The sequence below is a fragment of the Pseudophryne corroboree genome, chromosome 5 (genome assembly GCF_028390025.1).
Source record: "Pseudophryne corroboree isolate aPseCor3 chromosome 5, aPseCor3.hap2, whole genome shotgun sequence".
In the NCBI taxonomy this organism is placed as follows: domain Eukaryota; kingdom Metazoa; phylum Chordata; class Amphibia; order Anura; family Myobatrachidae; genus Pseudophryne; species Pseudophryne corroboree.
Genome location: NC_086448.1, coordinates 120,449,427 through 120,470,245, shown reverse-complemented (window position 1 = coordinate 120,470,245; position 20,819 = coordinate 120,449,427). Strand labels below are relative to the sequence as shown.

Below are 20,819 nucleotides of genomic sequence, written 5' to 3'. Positions count from 1 at the left end.
GTAACCCTACCTTCTGTGATATGGGATACATTTTACAAATACTCCTTGTCGTGCCTCCACCCAAACTTTTGTTTCATGCTTAAGTTAGCTATAGAAAAGGGATTAGTTTATGCTAACCCTTAACATCTATGTTATATTCTCTCTACAGATGTTCATTAAATTACCAGTCCACCATGGAACATTTACTTTTCTCACCATAACGGGTAAGTATTAGACACAGAATACAACATACTTAATATAGGATTATTTACTTTAGATTTTTTTCTCTAGGTAAAGTATAAATATATAGAATAACATACATTCTCTGGTACACCTTAAATTATTATTTGTAAAACATTGTTTTACACATTAAACAATACATATTTAACATTTGGCCAGCATTCCTATATTCCTATGAATAGGTAGTCCTTTAGTTCATCTGCAAATCCTTAAGTATATATATATATATATGCATATATATGACCTTTAGATCCTATAACCGCTTTTACCCCAGTTGTATCCTTGAAAATAAATATATATATATATATATATATATATATATATATCTATCCTCTAAACTGTTAATATCCTGTGGCCAAAGATCTGTAGAACTGTAGCCTGTTCAGAAAGTTAAAGTAGCGACTGAGAGGTAACATCTAAGTGTTTCAAAAGTCTCCTACCCCGCAGAACAAATGTAAGTTACAGTTGACTGTAAATGACTCAATTTATATTCATCCCCACTAGAGGCCACTGATTCCTCACTTTAAACTCTTGTAAATGGGAGGAATATATATATTTCACTGTCCCAGTTAATGCTTTGGTGACCTCTTGAAAGTTCTGTGTAGTGCTGATCAAAGTCTATAGGTATTAACCCTTTCTTTTTTCCTTTTAGAGGTACTAGATCACATTTCTTCCTGAATCCTACAACTCCTGTTCTCAGCTCTGGTGAGTAATAGTGAACCAGAATAATTTAATAAGTTCACTTAGGTATGTTATTCCTCCAAAATACTGAAATCATTAACTATCCCTCTTAAATTAATGTAGCAGTATCATTAAGTGAGGAAGAATGCTGTGGTAATAATAAATAGTCAATAAAATCTGATGTTCATGAACCACCCACTGAATGCATGTATGTTCTATAGTGGTGTGGTGGCTGCAGTGCCATGTACAATCAACAGACCATAGACGTCTTTGGTCACCGCTCCAGCTGACGACCAATCACTTGGGACTTGGCTCCTCCGCCTGATCACCCATACGATGAAGTCAATCTGTCCTGTGCCTTCAGCACTCCCCCGCTCTCGTATTCAGCTAGGAGGCTTTGGGGCACTGTTGATTCAAATATATTGTGCTCCTCCTCACAACGCTCCCCCGCTCTCTATATCTGCTAGGAGGCTGGAAACTATTACAGTTATGTGTTGGGGTGATTGGGGTCTTGCTCACACTGCAGTCCTCCACTGGGAAATTCCCGTCTCCAAGCGCCGCCTCTCCCTGCGCCTCCCTCTCTCCTCCTTCTGGGCGCCTCATGACCAGTGGCCCTGATTTCGGCGTCGCATCGGCTGATAGCCGCTCCTCTGCTCCTCCTCTTTGCTGACGCTTCCTGGGCAGCGGCTTCTGTTCAGGTGCCGCCTCGGCTGTGAGCCACGCCTCTGGTCCGCCTCTTCGCTGATGCTCCCCTGAGAAGTGGCTGCTGTTCAGGTGCCGCCTTGGCTGTGAGCGGCGCCTCTGGTCCGCCTCTTCGCTGACGCTTCCCTGGGCAGTGGCTGTTGTTCAGGCACCGCCTCCGCTGTTGGCCGCGCCTCTGGTCCACCTCTGTCGCTGACAGAACTTTCAGCGGCTGGAGCGCTTCTCTTCTGGATGCCGTATCAGAGGTAGGTCTCTTCCTCCCCCTCTGTAGCCGCAATGTTTACAGCACAGCTCTTTCTGTGCAGCGCAGAGGGGAGAGAGAAGTTGCCTCCTCAGCGGCTCCGTTCTAAGACACAAATCAGCGCTACTCTCCCCTTTTTATAGTGCAAGGAAGCCCTCGTGCACCCCGGCTTTTCCCGCTCACCGCATGCGACCCCCTCAGATCAGTGGCAGCCTCGAGGCACCCTCTGTTAGCCATAGTCACGCGCTGGCTGTAGCGCATAGTACATTGTCAATATTCACACATGTCAGCAATACAATCTATCAGTACTACTACTATGATCCCAAGTGATTGAATGTCTACAGATACTAATAAATACAGTTTAAACTATAAAATACATTCTCTTGTTAACTCATTAACTATACATACAACATTAAATAAGTCCCCCTCTTATTATTACTGTACTAGGACCATATATTAATGGGTCACATATGTCCAAATCACTTGAATTATACGTCCAAATTACTGGAATTAAATGGCAAAATCACTGGAATTATACGTCCAAATCACTGGAATTAAATGGCAGTATCACTGGACATATAAGGAAGTGTCAGACAGGAAGGCACTTTAAAAAAATAGTCCCCAAACAGCACATAATGATAAGAAGAAAAAGAAGTGCAAGATGGAATTTTCCTTGGGCCCTCCCACCCACCCTTATGTTGTATAAACAGGACATGCACACTTTAACAAACCAATCATATCAGCGACAGGATCTGGCACACGACTTTTTGTTTGGGCCCCCACCAAAAAAGAAGCAATCAATCTCTCCTTGCACAAACTGGCTCTACAGAGGCAAGATGTCGACCTCATCCTCATCCTCTGATTCCTTACCCCTTTCAGTGTGTACATCCTCCTCCTCACAGAGTATTAATTCGTCCCCACTGGAATCCACCATCACAGGTCCCTGTGTACTTTCTGGAGGCAATTGCTGGGAAAGGTCTTTCCGGAGGAATTTATAATTCATTTTGATGAACATCATTTTCTTCATATTTTGTGGAAGTAACCTCCTACAAAGATCGCTGACAAGGTTACCGGCTGCACTAAACATACTTTTGGAGAACACACTGGAGGGGGGCAACTTAGGTAAAATAAAACCAGTTTGTGCAAGGGCCTCCAAATTGCCTCTTTTTCCTGTCAGTATACATATGGACTGTCTGACATGCCTACTTGGATCCTGTCACTCATATAATCCTCCACCATTCTTTCAATGGTGACAGAATCATATGCAGTGACAGTAGACATGTCAGTAATCGTTGGCAGGTCCTTCAGTCCGGACCAGATGTCAGCACTCACTCCTGACTGCCCTGCATCACCACCAGCGGGTGGGCTAGGAAATCTTATCCTTTTCCTTGCAGCCCCAGTGGCGGGAGAAATTGAAGGAGGAGCTGTTGACGGGTCACATTCCGCTTGAGTTGACAATTTACTCACCAGCAGGTCTTTGCACCTCTGCAGACTTGTGTCTGCCGGAAAGAGAGATACAACGTAGGCTTTAAACTTAGGATCGAGCATGGTGGCCAAAATGTAGTGCTCTGATTTCAACAGATTGACCACCCTTGAATCCTGGCAAAGCGAATGAAGGGCTCCATCCTCAAGTCCCACATACTTCGCGGAATCGCTCCATCTTAGCTCCTCCTGCAGCTGCTTCTGCAAAAGCCTGATGAGGGGAATGACCTGACTCAAGCTGGCAGTGTCTGAACTGACTTCATGTGTGGCAAGTTTGAAGGGTTGGAGAACCTTGCACAAGACAGAAATCATTCTCCACTGCGCTTGAGTCAGGTGCATTCCCCCTCCTTTGCCTATATCGTAGGTGGATCTATAGGCTTTAATGGCCTTTTACTGCTCCTCCATCCTCTGAAGCATATAGAGTGTTGAATTCCACCTCGTTACCGCCTCTTGCTTCAGGTGATGGCAGGTCAGGTTCAGGAGTGTTTGCTTTGCTCCAGTCTTCAGCACGCGGTGGCAGAATGTCGAAAGTGGCCCGCAATTTTTCGGGCCACCGACAGCATCTCCTGTACACCCCTGTCATTTTCAATAAATTCTGCACCACCAAATTAATTGTATGTGCAAAATATGGGACGTGCTGGAATTTTCCCAGATGCAATGCACGCACAATATTGGTGGCGTTGTCCGATATCACAAATCCCCAGGAGAATCTAATTGGGGAAAGCCATTCTGCGATGATGTCCCTCAGTTTCCGTAACAGGTTGTCAGCTGTGTGCCTCTTACAGAAAGCTGTGATACATAGCGTAGCCTGCCTAGGTAGGAGATGAGATGCTGCTACTGTTGCTGCTGGAGGCCATAAATCTACCCAGTGGGCTGTCACAATCATATAGTCCTTAGTCTGCCCTGTTCCACTTGTCCACTTGTCCACATGTCCATGGTTAAGTGGACACTGGATACAACCGCATTTTGTAGGACACTGGTAACTCTTTTTGTGACGTCTTTGTACATTCTCAGTATCGCCTGCCTAGTGAAGTGGAACCTAGATGGTATTTGGTACCGGGGACACAATACCTCCATCAATTGTCTAAATCCCACTGCACTAAAGGCAAATACCGGACACACGTCTAACACCAACATAAGTGTCAAGGCCTCAGTTATCTGCTTTGCAACAGGACGACTGCTGTCATATTTTATCTTCCTCACAAAGGACTGTTGAACAGTCAATTGCTTAGTTGAAGTAGTACAAGTAGTCTTCTGACTTCCCCTCTGGGATGACGATCGACTCCTAGCAGCAGCAACAGCAGGCGTACCACTCAAGGATCCTCTGGAGGAATCCCGGTTAGAAGAGGAATCCTCAGTCTTGACAGTGACATGGCCTGCAGGACTACTGACATTCCTGACTGAGGAGGAAGTTGACATTGAGGGAGTTGGTGGTGTGGCTTGCAGGAGCTTGGGTACAGGAGGAAGAAGGGAATTAGGTGTCAGTGGACTGCTTACGCTCTTACCCAAAGTTTCACAACTTGACACTTACTTATGATGAATGCGCAGCAGGTGACGTATAAGGAAGGATGTTCCTAGGTGGTTAACATCCTTACCCCTACTTATTACAGATTGACAGAGGCAACAGATGGCTTGACACCTGTGGTCCGGATTTGTGGAGAAATAATTGCACACCGAAGAGGTGGCTTTTTTGGTAGTTTGCCCAGGCATCACAATGGGCTTCTTCATCCCACGGACAACAGGTGTCTCCCCCGGTGCCTGACTTAAACCACATCACCATCAGAATTCTCATCGTCAACTTCCTCCTCAGTGCCAGCAACACCCATATCCTCATCCTGGTGTACTTCAAAAGTGACATCTTCAATTTCAATATCAAGAATTGGACTGTGGGTGCTCCTTCCAGCACTTGCAGGGGGCGTGCAAATGGTGGAAGGAGCCACCTCTTCCCGTCCAGTGTTGGGAAGGTCAGGCATCGCAACCGCCAACACACTTGGACTCTCCTTGGGGATTTGTGATACAATCTCAGAACGCACAGTTCTTTTCAGTGCTTTTCCCATCTTAACAGTTTTAATTTTTCTAGTGAGAGGATGAGGGCTTCCATCATCCTGTGAAGCTGGACCACTAGTCATGAACATAGGCCAGGGCCTCAGCCGTTCCTTGCCACTCCGTGTCGTAAATGGCATATTAACAAGTTTACGTTTCTCCTCAGACCATTTAAAAAAAATGTTGGGGTCTTTTTACTGAACTTTAGCTTTTTGGATTTTACATGCCCTCCACTATCACATTGGGCATCGGCCTTGGCAGACGACGTTGATGGCATGTCATCGTCTATGTCATGGCTAGTGGCAGCAGCTTCAGCATTAGGAGGAAGTGGTTCTTGGTCTTTCCCTATTTTAGCCTCCAAATTTTTGCTCTCCATTATTTTTTTGGAGTTATATAACACAATATGGGGCATAGGAATGACTGATGGCTGATGGCCAGGACAATACCACTGGTATGATGCAGCACAACACAGCAATACTGTAAGGGACTTGTTGTTGTTATTATTTTTATAGGGCAACAGTGGACATATAGAAGCAGTGTAAACCACTGTGACTGCCTGGTCACTGGAATGACTGAAGGCCAGGACACTATCACTGGTCTGATGCAGCACAACATAGCAACACTGTAAGGGACTTGCTGTTGTTGTTGTTATTATTATTATTATACGGCAGCAGTGGGCATATAGCAGCAGCATATACCACTGTGACTGCCTGGTCACTGGAATGACTGATGGACAGGACACTACCACTGGTCTGATGCAGCACAACACAGCAACACTGTAAGGGACTTGTTGTTGTTGTTGTTGTTGTTGTAATTATTATTATTATTATTATTATTATTATTATACGGCAGCAGTGGACATATAGCAGCAGCGTATACCACTGTGACTGCCTGGTCACTGGAATGACTGATGGCCAGGACACTACCACTGGTCTGATGCAGCACAATACACCACCACTGAAATGATGCAGCACAACACAGTAGCAATGGACATATGGCAGCAAGAGGACACAAACAATGTGACTGCCTGGTCAATGGAATGACTGATGGCTGATGCACCGGACACTACCACTGTACTGGTGCATCACAATACACCACCACTGAACTGATGCAGCACAACACAGTAGCAATGGACATATGGCAGCAAGAGGACACAAACACTGTGACTGGACAAATACAGCACAAGACACTACCACAGAGGACACTGAGGACACTGAGGATGGAGACACATCCTCTCGCTATACTCTCTAATGCCGTTGTGAAAATGGTGGGGACGCGTGGCTTCTTATATGGAATCCAAATCCCACGAGAATCTGACAGCAGGATGATGACGTTTTGCCTCGTTTTCGAGTCAGACGGGAAAACCCGAGTCTGGCTTGGACCCGGACTCGAAAGTAGAAGTTCGATTCTCTGAGAACCTAACCCGCTCATCTCTAGTTTTTTCCATTGCATGGACTTGCGTTTTGTCTCAGGATCGCACTGGAAGATCCAGGATTCATTACAGGTTATAACTTTATCTACAATTGTGAATCCTCTGGAATTTGTTCAAAAACAATGAAGCATCTGGTTGCCAGAGAGAGCCTACAGAGAATAACTGGTGATCTGATTGGCTCAGCTAAAAAAATCTTACATTTCTGCAAGTCAAGAGTTGCAAATAGAAAGTTCAGGCTAATATCAAGAAACGCTTTCATAAACATGCAAGCAGCTGCAAGATTTTCCCAGACAAAACCAGTACCCGGTACAAGATAATTTCATCACTTCGCCCCTATATCTGATATTTCCATAGGAATGTGAATCAGTTCAGATAAAAACTTCAGTTGCATTTTCCATTTCTCAGAACAGAACAATCGAGCAACAGTCAAGGGGGGTCATTCCAAGTTGTTCGCTCGGTAAATTTCTTCGCATCGCAGCGATTTTCCGCTTAGTGCGCATGCGCAATGTTCGCACTGCGACTGCGCCAAGTAAATTTGCTATGAAGTTAGGTATTTTACTCACGGCTTTTTCTTCGTTCAGGCGATCGTAATGTGATTGACAGGAAGTGGGTGTTTCTGGGCGGAAACAGGCCGTTTTATGGGCGTGTGAGAAAAAACGCTACCTTTTCTGGGAAAAACGCGGGAGTGGCTGGAGAAACGGAGGAGTGTCTGGACGAACGCTGGGTGTGTTTGTGACGTCAAACCAGGAACGACAAGCTCTGAACTGATCGCAGATGCCGAGTAAGTCTGGAGCTACTCAGAAACTGCACAGAGATGTCTTTTCGCAATATTGCGAATCTTTCGTTCGCAATTTTACTATGCTAAGATTCACTCCCAGTAGGCGTAGGCTTAGCGTGTGCAAAGCTGCTAAAAACGGCTTGCGAGCGACCAACTCGGAATGACCCCCAATATGTCACAAATCAGTACAAATTCATACATGACATGTGTTTACGATAGTCATTGATTTTTTTGATTGATGCTATCAAAAGATGAGGTGGAAGGTGATGTTGAAGTTAAGTTCATACACCCATAAGGCCCTGCTCAATCATTTCACTGGTCTCTACAAAAGAAAGAAGACATCTGTTATGGTCCTGTGTGCAATATAATTTCCTCTGTTAATCCTCCGATCACAAAGGGTACTGAAAGGATGTATTACCCTGAAAAGGAAGTTGATTATGCACAACGGCAGTACAGTCTCAACTTCAGTTGAGCCAGTATGAGCCTAAATCAAAGTGTACAGAAATACTGGTAATAGTGGCCCTTCTTCCGAGTTGTTCGCTCGCTAGCTGCTTTTAGCAGCATTGCACACGCTAGGCCGCCGCCCTCTGGGAGTGTATCTTAGCTTAGCAGAATTGCGAACGAAAGATTAGCAGAACTGCTAATAAATAATTCTTTGCAGTTTCTGAATAGCTCCGGACCTACTCACGAATTGCGATCAGCTCAGTCCGTTTAGTTCCTGGTTTGACGTCACAAACGCGCCCTGTGTTCGGCCAGCCACTCCCCCGTTTCTCCAGACACTCCCGCGTTTTTCCCTGACACGCCTGCGTGTTTTTGCTAACGCCGGGAAAACGCTGAGTTGCCGCCCAGAAACGACCCTTTCCTGTCAATCATTTACCGAACACCAGTGCGAATGAAAAGTGCCGCAGAAGCCATAGCAAAACAGCTACGTTTTGTGTTAAATTACTAAGCGCATGCGCACTGTGTACCATGCACATGCGCAGTTAGCAACAAATCACAGCATAGCGAAAATCGGCAACGAGCGAACAACTCGGAATGACCACCAATATTCTTATATATGCAAGTTGTAATTTGTTTCCTGTTTTACTGTCCATTAAGAAACAAGAAAATTCTCATACTGGCAATCAAAATCACATTATTTTTCTTTCATAGCCTTTTAAAGTATACTTTAAGGTTGAATTTAAACAAAAAGGGGCGTGTTAACTCATCTGCCTTAGGATTATAATGCTTATTGAACCCACTTTTGGCTTTTTTGCACCAAAATAATAATTAAGTATGAAGTAAAGGAATGTATAAGAGTCAGGCAAGATTGCTAAAACCTTTTTTTTCTGGATTCTTCATATTTTGGTTGACAAAGGGTCAAAATTTCAAACTGATATATGGATTAGGCACTGAGATAACATAAAAACGGAGCATCAGGAATGGCATTTCCGAGCAATTATTTTAACTTTGAGGCCTAGAAAAGAAAAAATGTACATGGGTTTGTAGCTATGTGGCAGTATCAACTGTATCAAGTTTCATTAAAATCTAAGTTGGTGGGTGTCATAATGAAATTTTTCTGGGTGATTTGACATGGAATGACACATAGGGTTAGAGGCAGCACCAGTGTGACATACTTAGGGGGTATTCAATATTATTGCTGCCCAATCTCCCGTCTAAAGTGACAGGAGATTGCAGGGATGATATTCAATTGATTCCTGTTATAACGCTGGTCGCGCCCATTACTGTCAGGTATTGCCATGTAAAGCAGCTAAACTGACTAAACTAATGGGCGCGATTGTGAAAAGTGCAGTTTGGGCAACCAAACAGGTCACTTATTACAGATTTCAGCTTGCCACCCCCAGGGGTGGAATGCTGGTGCTGGTAGCTGATCACGCCCCACAGGAGCAACAATTGAATTGCTCCTAATGGCTGCCAGCACTTAAAATAATTGAATTCCCCCTTGTATGTCATTTCCTGCACTATAAGAATAAAAAAAAATGTTTTACTAACTGCCTACATCATAACTAACTTGGCCAGTATTAACACTAAAAGACAGTAAGGGACATTTGGGTGCCAGTGCACAACCAACAGTGTCCTCTTTTTGTGTATGGATTGAATGCTTGACATTCAACAAATACCTACAGTATGGAGGTCCAGTGTGAAATGGTTCCCGAATCACCATGTAAGGGATGGGGGCATTATGTGTGTAAGCATCACTGGTACATGGGGCGTTACATGTGTAGGAGTCACTGGTATAGGGGTCGTTACATGTAAGCGGCACTTGTACAGGGGGCGTTGCGTGTGTAAGTGTAACTGGTACAGGGGCGTTACGTGTATAAGTGGCACTAGTACAGGGGGAGTTACATGTGTAAGCATCACTACTACAGGGGGCGTTACGTGTGTAAGCGTCACTACTACAGGGGGTGTTACGTGTAAAGTGGCACTGATACAGGGGGCGTTACCTGTGTAAGCAGCACTGGTACAGAGGGCTTTGCATGTGTAAGCCTCACTGGTACAGGGTGCATTACGGGTGTAAACGTCACTGGTACAGGGGCATTACGTGTGTAAGTGTCACTACTACAGGTGGAGTTACGCATGTAAGCGTCTCTGGTACAGGGGGTGTTACATGTGTAAGCGTCTCTGGTACAGGGGGCGTTACGTGTGTAATTGTCGCTACTACAGGGGGCATTATGTGCGCTGTCCCTTTTTAAAGTATTGGAGGGCGTAAATTTATAGTTTGCAGGGGGGCGCCGAACACCCTAGCACCAGGCCTCACCTGTGCACTCACTGTGGGACTGAAGTCTCTGCACAAGCGCTCCATAGTCAGCCACTGTACGGGTTAGGCAGGCCCAGCGCTAGCCGCTCAGCAAAGGGATGCAGTGCAGGGAGGCACCAGGCTGGAGAGGTGCTCTCCCTGCTCTACGTCCCTGTGCTGAGCTGATGTCCCTGCTGCCGGCTGCTGTGCCTGTCACACTCTACCACAGGCAGCAGCGCCGGCAGAATGAAGCTTCCTCTCCCCTCCCCTGTGGCAGTGCAGCAGTGTGCGGACCTAAAAGAGGGCAGAGCTACACAGGAATAAGGGGTGGGGCTACACGGGACCAGGCTGCAGCAGGAGGATGAGCTGCTACAGCTTCGGGCAGCCAGACTTCCTTAGGTAAGTGTCAGTAAAGAGAGTGAGTGAAAGTGTGTGTGTGTATATATATACTGTATCTGTGCATACTGTATATATGTGTGACTGTGTATGTGTGTAACTTATGTAAAATATGTATGTGTGTTTATGTGTATCTGGTGTGTATATCTGTATGTGTATGTGTGACTGCGGCATAATGTATGTAAGCATCACTGGTACAGGGGGCGCTGCGTGTGTAAGCGTCACTGCTACAGGGGGCGTTATGTGTGTAAGCATCACTGCTACAGGGGGTGTTATGTGTGTAAGTGTCACTGCTACAGGGGGCATTGCGTGTGTAAGCGTCTCCGGTACTGGGGGTGTTACGTGTATAAGTGGCACTGGTACAGGGGGCGTTACGTGTGTAAGGCTCACTGGTACAGGGTGCATTACGCATGTAAGCGTCACTGGTACAGTGGTCATTATGTGTGTAAGCGTCACTGGTACAGGGGGCGTTAAGTGTGTAGGAGTCACTGGTATAGGGATCGTTACGTGTAAGTGGCACTGGTACAGGGAGGGTTGCATGTGTAAGCGTAACTGGTACAGGGGGTGTTATGTGTATAAGTGGCACTGGTACAGGGGGCGTTACATGTGTAAGCGTCACTACTACAGGGGGCGTTACATGTGTAAGCTTCACTACTACAGGGGGCGTTACGTGTATAAGTGGCACTGCTACAGGACCTGTGTAAGCAGCACTGGTACAGAGGGCTTTGCATGTGTAAGCGTCACTGGTACAGGGTGCGTTACGTCTGTAGGAGTCACTGTTATAGGGGCCGTTATGTGTGTAAGCGGCACTGGTATACAGTAGGGGGTGTTGCGTGTGTAAGCGTATCTGGTACAAGGGGCATTACGTGTATAAGTGGCACTGGTACAGGGGGCGTTACATGTGTAAGCATCACTACTACAGGGGGCGTTACGTGTTTAAGCATCACTACTACAGAGGGTGTTACATGTATAAGTGGCACTGCTACAGGGGGCATAATGTGTGCAAGCCTCTCTGGTACAGGGGGCATTATGTGTTACGTGTGTAAGAGTCACTACTACTGGGGCATTACATGTGTAAGCCTCACTGGTACAGGAGGCATTACATGTGTAAGTGGCACTGGTACAGGGGTCGTTACGTGTAAAAGTGCCACTTGTACAAGGGGCGTTACGTGTGTAAGCATCACTACTACAGGTGGAGTTACGTGTATAAGCGTCTCTGGTACAGGGGAAGTTACGTGTGTAAGTGTCGCCACTACAGGGGGCCTTATGTGCATTGTCTCATTGTAAAGTATTGGAGGGCGCAAATGTATAGTTTGCAGGGGGGCGCCGAACACCCTAGCACCAGGCCTGGGGATAGGAATCCAGGCTGTTGTAGAAGTTATTTCAGTAAGTTGAGTTGCTGGAGGGACACAGGTGGGGTGGGCTGCTGCAGTGACATAGGTGGGATGATCTGCTTCTGGAGGGACACAGGTGGGGTGGGCTGCTGCAGTGACATAGGTGGGATGATCTGCTTCTGGAGGGACACAGGTGAGGTGGTCTGCTTCAGGAAACAGGTGGGATGATCTGCTTCTGGAGGGACACAGGTGGGGTGGGCTGCTGCAGTGACATAGGTGGGATGATCTGCTTCTGGAGGGACACAGGTGAGGTGGTCTGCTACAGGACACAGGTGGGATGATCTGCTTCTGGAGGGACACAGGTGGGGTGGGCTGCTGGAGGGATACAGGTAGGGTGTGCTGGAGGGACACAGGTGAGGTGGTCTGCTACAGGAAACAGGTGGGATGATCTGCTTCTGGAGGGACACAGGTGGGGTGGGCTGCTGGAGGGATACAGGTAGGGTGTGCTGGAGAGACACAGGAAGATGGTGCTGGTGAGACAGAGGGGGGTTATGCTGGTGAAATGCTTAGTGGGGTAGTGCCAGCGGCATATCTAGAGAGGAGGGGACTCGTGTGTAGTCTCAGTGTGTGGGCCCCCTATCCTGTAGCCAGCAGCGCTGTTAGTGCTCTGAGTGCTAGACGCTCTAGCACAGTGCCAGAGTCTGCAGTGTATGCGCAGGTTTCCGAATAAATGGTTAGGCGGCAATTCTTTCGGAGACCTGCGCATTCGATGTAGACTTTGGCACTATGCCCGAGTCTCTAGTGCTCAGAGCACTAACAGCGCTGCCGGCTACGGGACGGAGAGGAGGGGGCCCACACACAGACACGATGGACACCAGAAAAGTAAGTGTAGAAGAAATGGGTGCAGTGTGTGTGGTGTGGCCCCCACTGGACCCAGGGGACCGTGTGCCCCACACACACTGCACCCATTATGGATATGCCGCTGGGCAGTGCTGAAGAGACGTGGGGAATTCATGTTGGATAGATTCAGGAGCAGACGACGCTGGTAATACACAGTAATGGTGCTGAAATGATGCAAGGGGTTAGGTGCTGGAGACGTGGGGTAGGTCTGATGCTGGTGAGACAGAGCAATATGGTTGTGAAGAGACACAAAGGGGTTGGTTTGGAGAGATGTAGGGGGATGACACTGGTGACGCAAAGGGGGATGACGCAGGGGGTGGGAAATATAGAGATGCAGGGGGGATGGTGCTGGAAAGATGTAAAAGGATGATGCCTCTCCTTGACCACTTTAAGCCCAGCTTACAGTCAATAAATTGACAACACAGTATGTAAATGAAGGGCTCATGCTACAGTAGCTTTGGTTGGGGGAAGGGACTAGAGCGGTCCCAAGTGTATGTACATTAAACAGTAAGTACAGTAAGTGCTTATATGAAGCACTGTACTACGGATTTTGCGTCACAGACACTCAGACAGTTCATAATGGAAACTGATCTTTTTCTGTGTGCATAATTCTATTGAATGTAAGGTTCTTAAATGTATGAATGTTAAAAAAAAATTATAAAGTGACTAGAAAAAAAATTGTCATTCGCTCTTATGGGAATCGAACCGGGGACCATGAGCATGGGAACAAAACCACAGCGCCGTCAGCATAAATTATTGTTCCTCTTGTTTGTAGCGACCATCCAAACTCAGTTCAGGAACATTGATTTTTAGGATCACACAGCCCTAAGGTCTTAGGGCTGTGTGATCCTAAAAATCAATGTTCCTGAACTGAGTTTGGATGGTCGCTACAAACAAGAGGAACAATAATTTATGCTGACGGCGCTGTGGTTTTGTTTCTTTGTTGTTTTTATCTGATTGTATGTGGGCTAGGTGAGCTCTGAAATAAAACTTAGCTGCAGTCTTTGGCTGGCGCAAGTAGAGAACTACTTCTTTTGTATACCATGAGCATGGGGCCTGGTACACCTCACCGTTCGGCTACGACGCCTGGTGATACAGATGCTAACTCTTGTGTAAATAGAAGCAGTGATTCCATTCAATTGGTTTTGCTTATGCTGTATTGCCTACGGGACTTGGATGCTCAAATAACCCTAACGCCAATGGACTATTGCTTTAACACGTACTGTATGTTTGCGTCTGTATACACTATTTTTATTTATTGAGTTATTTTTATTTGGTCCCGACAGAGAATGAATATTTTCTACAGTGTCCCTGAAGCCCAGCGTTCATTAGTAAAGCAGAGTGTATCAATGCGTGTGACGCCCGCACATCACTAGCGAAATGTCAGTCCAGGCATTGTGAGCCCACTGCGTAAAAATATGCCAACTTTATTTACACTACACTATACTGTACACTTCAAGTTCTCTCCGTCTGACCGTTGGACTGTGTGTATAACATTACAGTTGTCACTGCCCATTTGCCAGGGCTTGCTAAGACTACACAATTACAGCACGATTACTGTACAGTATATCCATCCACCACTATTCGCTCTACATACAGTACTGCAGTGATTTTCAACCTTTTTTAACTTGCGGCACACCGAACAATATTTTAAAATTGAAAAGGCACACCATCAGTTCTCCACGGAAAAGCACACACACATTGGTCCTCACAGTAAAAAAAAAAAAAAAATATCCACATATACATTGGCCTACACAGAAAAAAATATCACATTGCTACCCACATAAATACTATTAAATTATTAACATTGTTCCCCCCATAAATCCTTTAGCTCCCCACATAAATCCTATTGCTCCCCACAGGAGAAATAAGATAACTAATATTAGCCCCTATCTGTCAGCTGTCCTCCTTCCTGTCCTTCAGTGGCGGGGGTTGTTTATAGTGGAGAGCGAATACTGAGCAGCGGACGGTCGGGCAGGAGTGGATGTGGTGGGCAGGGAAAGTTTTGTATGCAGGTGGGAACTGGAAGATATGTATGCGGGTGACTGGGCTGGCTGGGTGGTGAGACGTGGTGGCTGTGACCTATGATGTCACACTGCCACGTCTTCAAGGCATAGCTCACGACCGGGGCACGACTGATCCTCTAAGAAGAGCCCGGGCCAACAGATTGCTCTGAAGGTGCAGGAAGCAGCTCTGACTCCGCGGCACACCTTGCAACTGGTCGCGGCACACTAGTGTGCCACGGCACACTGGTTGAAAAAGCCTGCAGTACTGGATTAGTGGAGCATTAGCCACCCAGTGGTGAAGATGTGTTTTTCATGCTGTGTATGTTGTCGCACCTGAACGCACCTTTCCTTTCGACAACTCAACAACCTGAGCTAAAGCTAAAGCGCAATAAATACTCAGTTTAGGTGGCGAAACTGCAATGATGAGGGATGCTCCATCTGTAGGGTTTTTTTTTTAGCTTCATTGTACAATTAAGATGCTTGACACAACATTCCAGTGGATATTTAGTGGATATTTAGCATGTTTTGTTGCCATTTGAAATGCTATCAGATAAGTTACAATTTTGGCCACCAGCATAAGTTTCTACAGAGCTTTTGTAGCATCAATCACCCCAGGAATCAGCATTTTTATAAAGTCTAAGCTCTACCTAGGTTTCTACTCATTAGCTGGTATTAGGCACATAAAGTTTTACCATGAGGCTCTATCCTTGTTACAGTATATAATGCTGACTAGTAGATGTGTTCTGCGTGAATGCTACCCTGAAGACTGCCAGCAGTAGTTAGAGCGGAATCTCCACCAGGCACCTGTGGTGGATGATAATAATAATAATAATAATAATAATTATCTATCTATCTATCTATCTATCTATCTATCTATCTATCTATCTATCTATCTATCTATCAGGGCTGGGCGCTGACTCCTAAGAGCGGCCATCAACTGACCGCAATTTCAAATCAGCCGCCAGTTTCTCAGCCAATCAGAGCTCGCGGACCAGTAGCGGCGGCTCCTGATTGGCTGCCCTATCGCATGCTTTGATTGGCTCATGAACCCGCACCTGATTTGAGATGCAGGATGCCGGAGACCGAACTGAGGGGCACAGCACACACACAGCAGTGGCAGCAGATCCCAGCGGGAGGCAGCAATGGTGAGCAGCACTACTGGGGGCATATGTGTATCTGGCAATGTAGGGACACATGTGCATCTGGCACTGTGGGGGCCATGCGTATCTGGAATTGTGGGGGCACATGTATTTCTGGCACTGCACTACTGGGGGTATATGTGTATCTGGCCCTGTGGAGGCATATGTATATCTTGCACTGTGGAGGCATATGTGTATCTGGCACTGTGGGGCACATTATGTGTATCTGGCACTGTGGGGGCATATTATGTGTATCTGCCACTGCACTACTGGAGGCACATGTGTATCTGGCACTACTGGGGGTATATGTGTATCTGGCACTGTGGGGCATATATATATATATATATATATCTGGCACTGTGGCGACATATGCGTATCTAGCACTGTGAGGGAATATATGCATCTGGCACTGTGGGGGCATATGTGTTTCTGGCACTGTAGGGGCATATTATGTGTACGTGATACTGTGGGGGCATATTATGTGTACGTGGCACTGCTGAGGCATATATTATTTGTATCTGGCACTGTGGGGCATATTATGTGTATCTGGCACTGTGGGGGCATTTTACAGATGCAGCCATGCTTATTGAGCGTGGGTACAAATCGCAGGCGGGGGCGAGCGGCATGCCCAGATGCTCCCATTTAAAGTGAATGGGGTGCGGGCGCGTCTATGACGCACGTGCACCTTGTTCACTCCCGGCGGTCCGCCTCAGGCACAGATGGAGCCACAATTAGTGTGGCTCCATCTGTATGTGTATCTGGCACTGTGGTGAATATTATGTATCTGGCATGGCACTATGGTGGCATATGTGTATCTGACACTGCACTATTGGGGGCCTATGTGTATCTGGCACTGCACTATTGGGGGCCTATGTGTATCTGGCACTGCACTATTGGGTGCATATGTATTTATGGCACTGCACTACTGGGGGCATGTATGTATCTGGCACTGTGGGGGCATACGTGTATTTGGCACTGCACTACTGGGGGCATATGTGCATCTTGCATTGCACTATTAGGGCATATGTGTATCTGATACTGCACTATTGGGGGAATACAGTATGTGTATCTGGCACTGCTGGGGGAATATGTGTAGCTGGTACTGCTGTGGGCATATGTGTATCTGGCACTATTGGTGGCATATGTGTATCTGGCACTATTGGGGGCATATGTGTATCTGGCACTGCTCTACTGGGAGCATATGTGTATCTGGCACTACACTACTGGGGCATATGTATTGGTGACACTATTGGGGGCATATGTGTATCTGGCACTGCACTATTGGGGTCATTATGTGTATCTGGCACTCTACTGGGGTCAATATGTGTATCTGGCACTATACTGGAATGTTATGTTTATCTGACACTATACTGGGGACATTATGTGTAAGGAACTTTACTGCGGGCATTATGTGTAAGAGTGCTAATTGTGTGTGTAGAGGGGGTCTAAAAATATATATATTTATAGTTTGATAATATAAAGATGTAAGGCCACACCCACTTTTCCAGCGTGCACCTTTGGGTCGGAGTCCGGGCGCTTCAAACTTTCTTGCTCAGGGTGCTAGTAACCTGAAATATATATAGTAGAGTGTAATACGCTTTACCTGCATTCGGGATGCCAGTGGTTAGAAGACTGACTGCAGCATCCCAATGGAGTTAATCCTGACAGGGTGTAGGTATGTATACTTACCCTCCCCCAATACCCTCCCTATTCCTAACCATCCCTACCCCCTAAATATAACCCCCCCAGCAGCCTAACCCTCCCTGGAGGTGCCTAAACCTAACCCTCCACGCCCTGCAGCCTAACCCTCCCCGGGGTGCCTAAACCTAACCATCCCCCCTCCGTGCAACTGACCCGTAACCCTCCCTTCCCTGTAGCCTAACCCTAACCATCCCCGGGGGTGCCTTAACCGAACGTCCTTTGAGTGGGCTAACACCACAATGGCCGGCATACTTATTATCGGAATGCCGGGTGTCAGTATTCCGACATTGGCATTTCAAATTATGTCGGAGTTCTTGCATTTTACCCATGTGTCAAGATTCTGGTGCCAGAATTCTGACTGTCCGTATACTGTATATGGGTGTAGTATGGTATACAGACAGCTGGGCGAGCACAAATGAGCCCCTTGCGGGCTCGCTGTGCTCACTATGCTGCGGGCACGGTGGCACGCATAGTGCGCCACGCTATTTATTCTCCCTCCAGGGGGGTCATGGACCCCCAAGAAGGAGAATAGTTGTCGGTATGCCGGGTGTCGGAATTCTGGTGCCGGTATACTGAGCTCCGGGATCCCAACAGCCGGCATACTGAATACCACCCATCTATAATATTAATATATATATATATATATATATATATATGCAAATTTTCAGACAGCACACCTTTCAGCAACAATGGTCCCAGTGCTCACTGTAGGTCCTCCCCAGCCAGGAGTCCAAATAACACAGTCTGTACCACCTGCACACGGATAATGAAGACACGATCACTCAAGTAAGTAATGCAATGTTTCGATGTGTATTACATCGTCATCAGGCACAATATATATAAACAACTGGTCTCTGCTCACCTTATATCCCCACCTCGTGCAACACCGCCCGTGGCGTCTGGAACCAGGAAGAGTGGTGCCCACAAATGACGTCATCTCCCTCCGTCCGTCTCCACGGAGATCTACATAAATAAAAACATCAAAGTGTGACAGGGGGGCAGCATGAAATACATACAGGGCGCAGCACAAATATAATAGCACATTATGCTACAATATAATGCAGTATAAATATAGGTACAGAGGTAATGAACATTTAGTATTAAACTAAAACACCATCTAAATACAATCTTATATAAATGCATGTAAACCTAGATTGTCATTTAACCCACGTGGTGTAAGGGTCTCTAATTTGAGAATCCAACCAGACTCACATTTAAGGAGCTTCAATGACATTCAATCATAAAGGGCATATTTATTTAAAGTATCCTCATCAGTGCTCAGGATCAGTGCTCATTGTCTTGTGCTGCATTGTGGTGACCAGTATACTACAGTACAATAGTCCAGTGCTGCATCTCGCTGCCCAGTGTCAGTTCTAGTATCCTCATCAGTGCTCAGTATCACTACTCATTGGGGTATATTTACTAAGGTCCCGATTTTGACCGAGATGCCGTTTTTTCTTCAAAGTGTCATCTCGGTAATTTACTAAACTCAAATCACGGCAGTGATGAGGGCATTCATATTTTTTTGGAAGTTGTAGTAAAAAAATACGAATGAATACACCATCGGTCAAAACGCGGCTGTTTAGGTATGAATCACGGTCATTTACTAACCATTCGTATTTGTAATGTCTACCGTGAAAATGCTTTTGCGGTCGTGAAAAAATACAAATCGTAAAAAAGTCCTAAAAAAAAGTAGACCTGCTTTTGAGAAGCGTGTTTACATGTGTATTCAATAATCCATTAGTCACACCTGAATGTTTGGCCCTATAAAAATGTCCAAGGCACATTTTGAATATCTCTCACTCTGAAATGGCGGCTGTGGTGTGTGCTACCGATTTTTTGTTTGCTGGGGGATACCTGAGAGTGATCCATGACTCGTCCATAAATCAGGGCCAGGTAAGTGAACATGGTCAGCAGGTTGAGCAGGTGCCGCGGAGGCTGCGCCAGCCACGATTTTTTAGGGGACGTTTAAACTTAAACGCATTGTCTGATGATAGGGTCATACAGATGTTTCGCCTAAATAGAAACAACATTTTCCGTCTGTATGACCTTGTCAAACTGGGACTAGACCCTGAGACAGCACGCTCTTGCTCTGTCTCAGGCCTGCACAAACTCCTGGCTGTGTTACACTTTATGGCTACTGGGAGCTTCCAGGCTGTGACAGGCGATGTCATTGGTATCTCCCAGCCCACCTTTTCCAAATATTTGAACCAGGTGAGTTGAAATATATATACACGTCTATATCTAAGTGTTGCTTCTGTTAGGTCTTAGAACACAGTATTGTATTGAATACAGATCATGACACTCACCTTATATTTATTAATGTCCACTCAGGTTTTGGATGTCTTGGAACCACATATAAATGCCTCTATCTGCTTCCCTACCCAGGAGTCGCAGTGGCATGCTGTCAGGGTAGCTTTCTATGAGCTTGCTGGCATGCCCAATGTGCTGGGGGCCATAGATTGCACACACGTTGAGCTGAGACCACCTAGGGGCCGTCAATATATATATACTAATGGTATGCACACCAGTGCCAGCAGGAATGTACTGGTGTCTGAACGGTGAGGGATGCAAAACAAATGAACTCACAGACAGACTGGGGAATATGACATTACATACACAGAAGGTGATAGGGTAACAAAATAAACACAAAGTGAACAGAGAAGCCCAAAGGCTAAGAAACTGGGTGTCTCCCTAGTATTAGGAATGCTCAGATGGAAAGAAGAGAGATGTAGTGATTTAATATGTAGAGAACCCGAAATGCTGTTGCTAAGGGCAACAGCAAAACCCTAAAGGGTTACCAACGGGTGTGGCAGTAAACTCCGTGGTCCGAGATGGAATAATAGACACAAGGAGAGTCTCCACAATCCTAGTCCTCACTTGCAGTGCACTGGTTCTGCTTACTGCCACTAAACTGACACCTGAACACCTTGCACAGTGAGAGAGGATTTTGGCAGGCAAGTCTGAGAATACAGCCGCAAACTTGCTAGGTTCACAGAGTAGCAAAAGAACCCCAGCAGGTTAAACG

At 46.2% G+C, this 20,819-nt stretch overlaps 1 long non-coding RNA gene across 1 annotated transcript in view; it reads left to right on the top strand.

Moving 5' to 3' along the window:
- LOC134927338 (uncharacterized) overlaps positions 1 to 20,819 on the top strand; it is a 42,193-nt gene that overhangs the window by 6,758 nt on the left and 14,616 nt on the right. Inside the window, exons 2-3 of the long non-coding RNA XR_010177616.1 lie at positions 149 to 203; positions 872 to 924. This is a non-coding gene — a long non-coding RNA (uncharacterized LOC134927338). The remainder of the gene's footprint in view (positions 1 to 148; positions 204 to 871; positions 925 to 20,819) is intronic.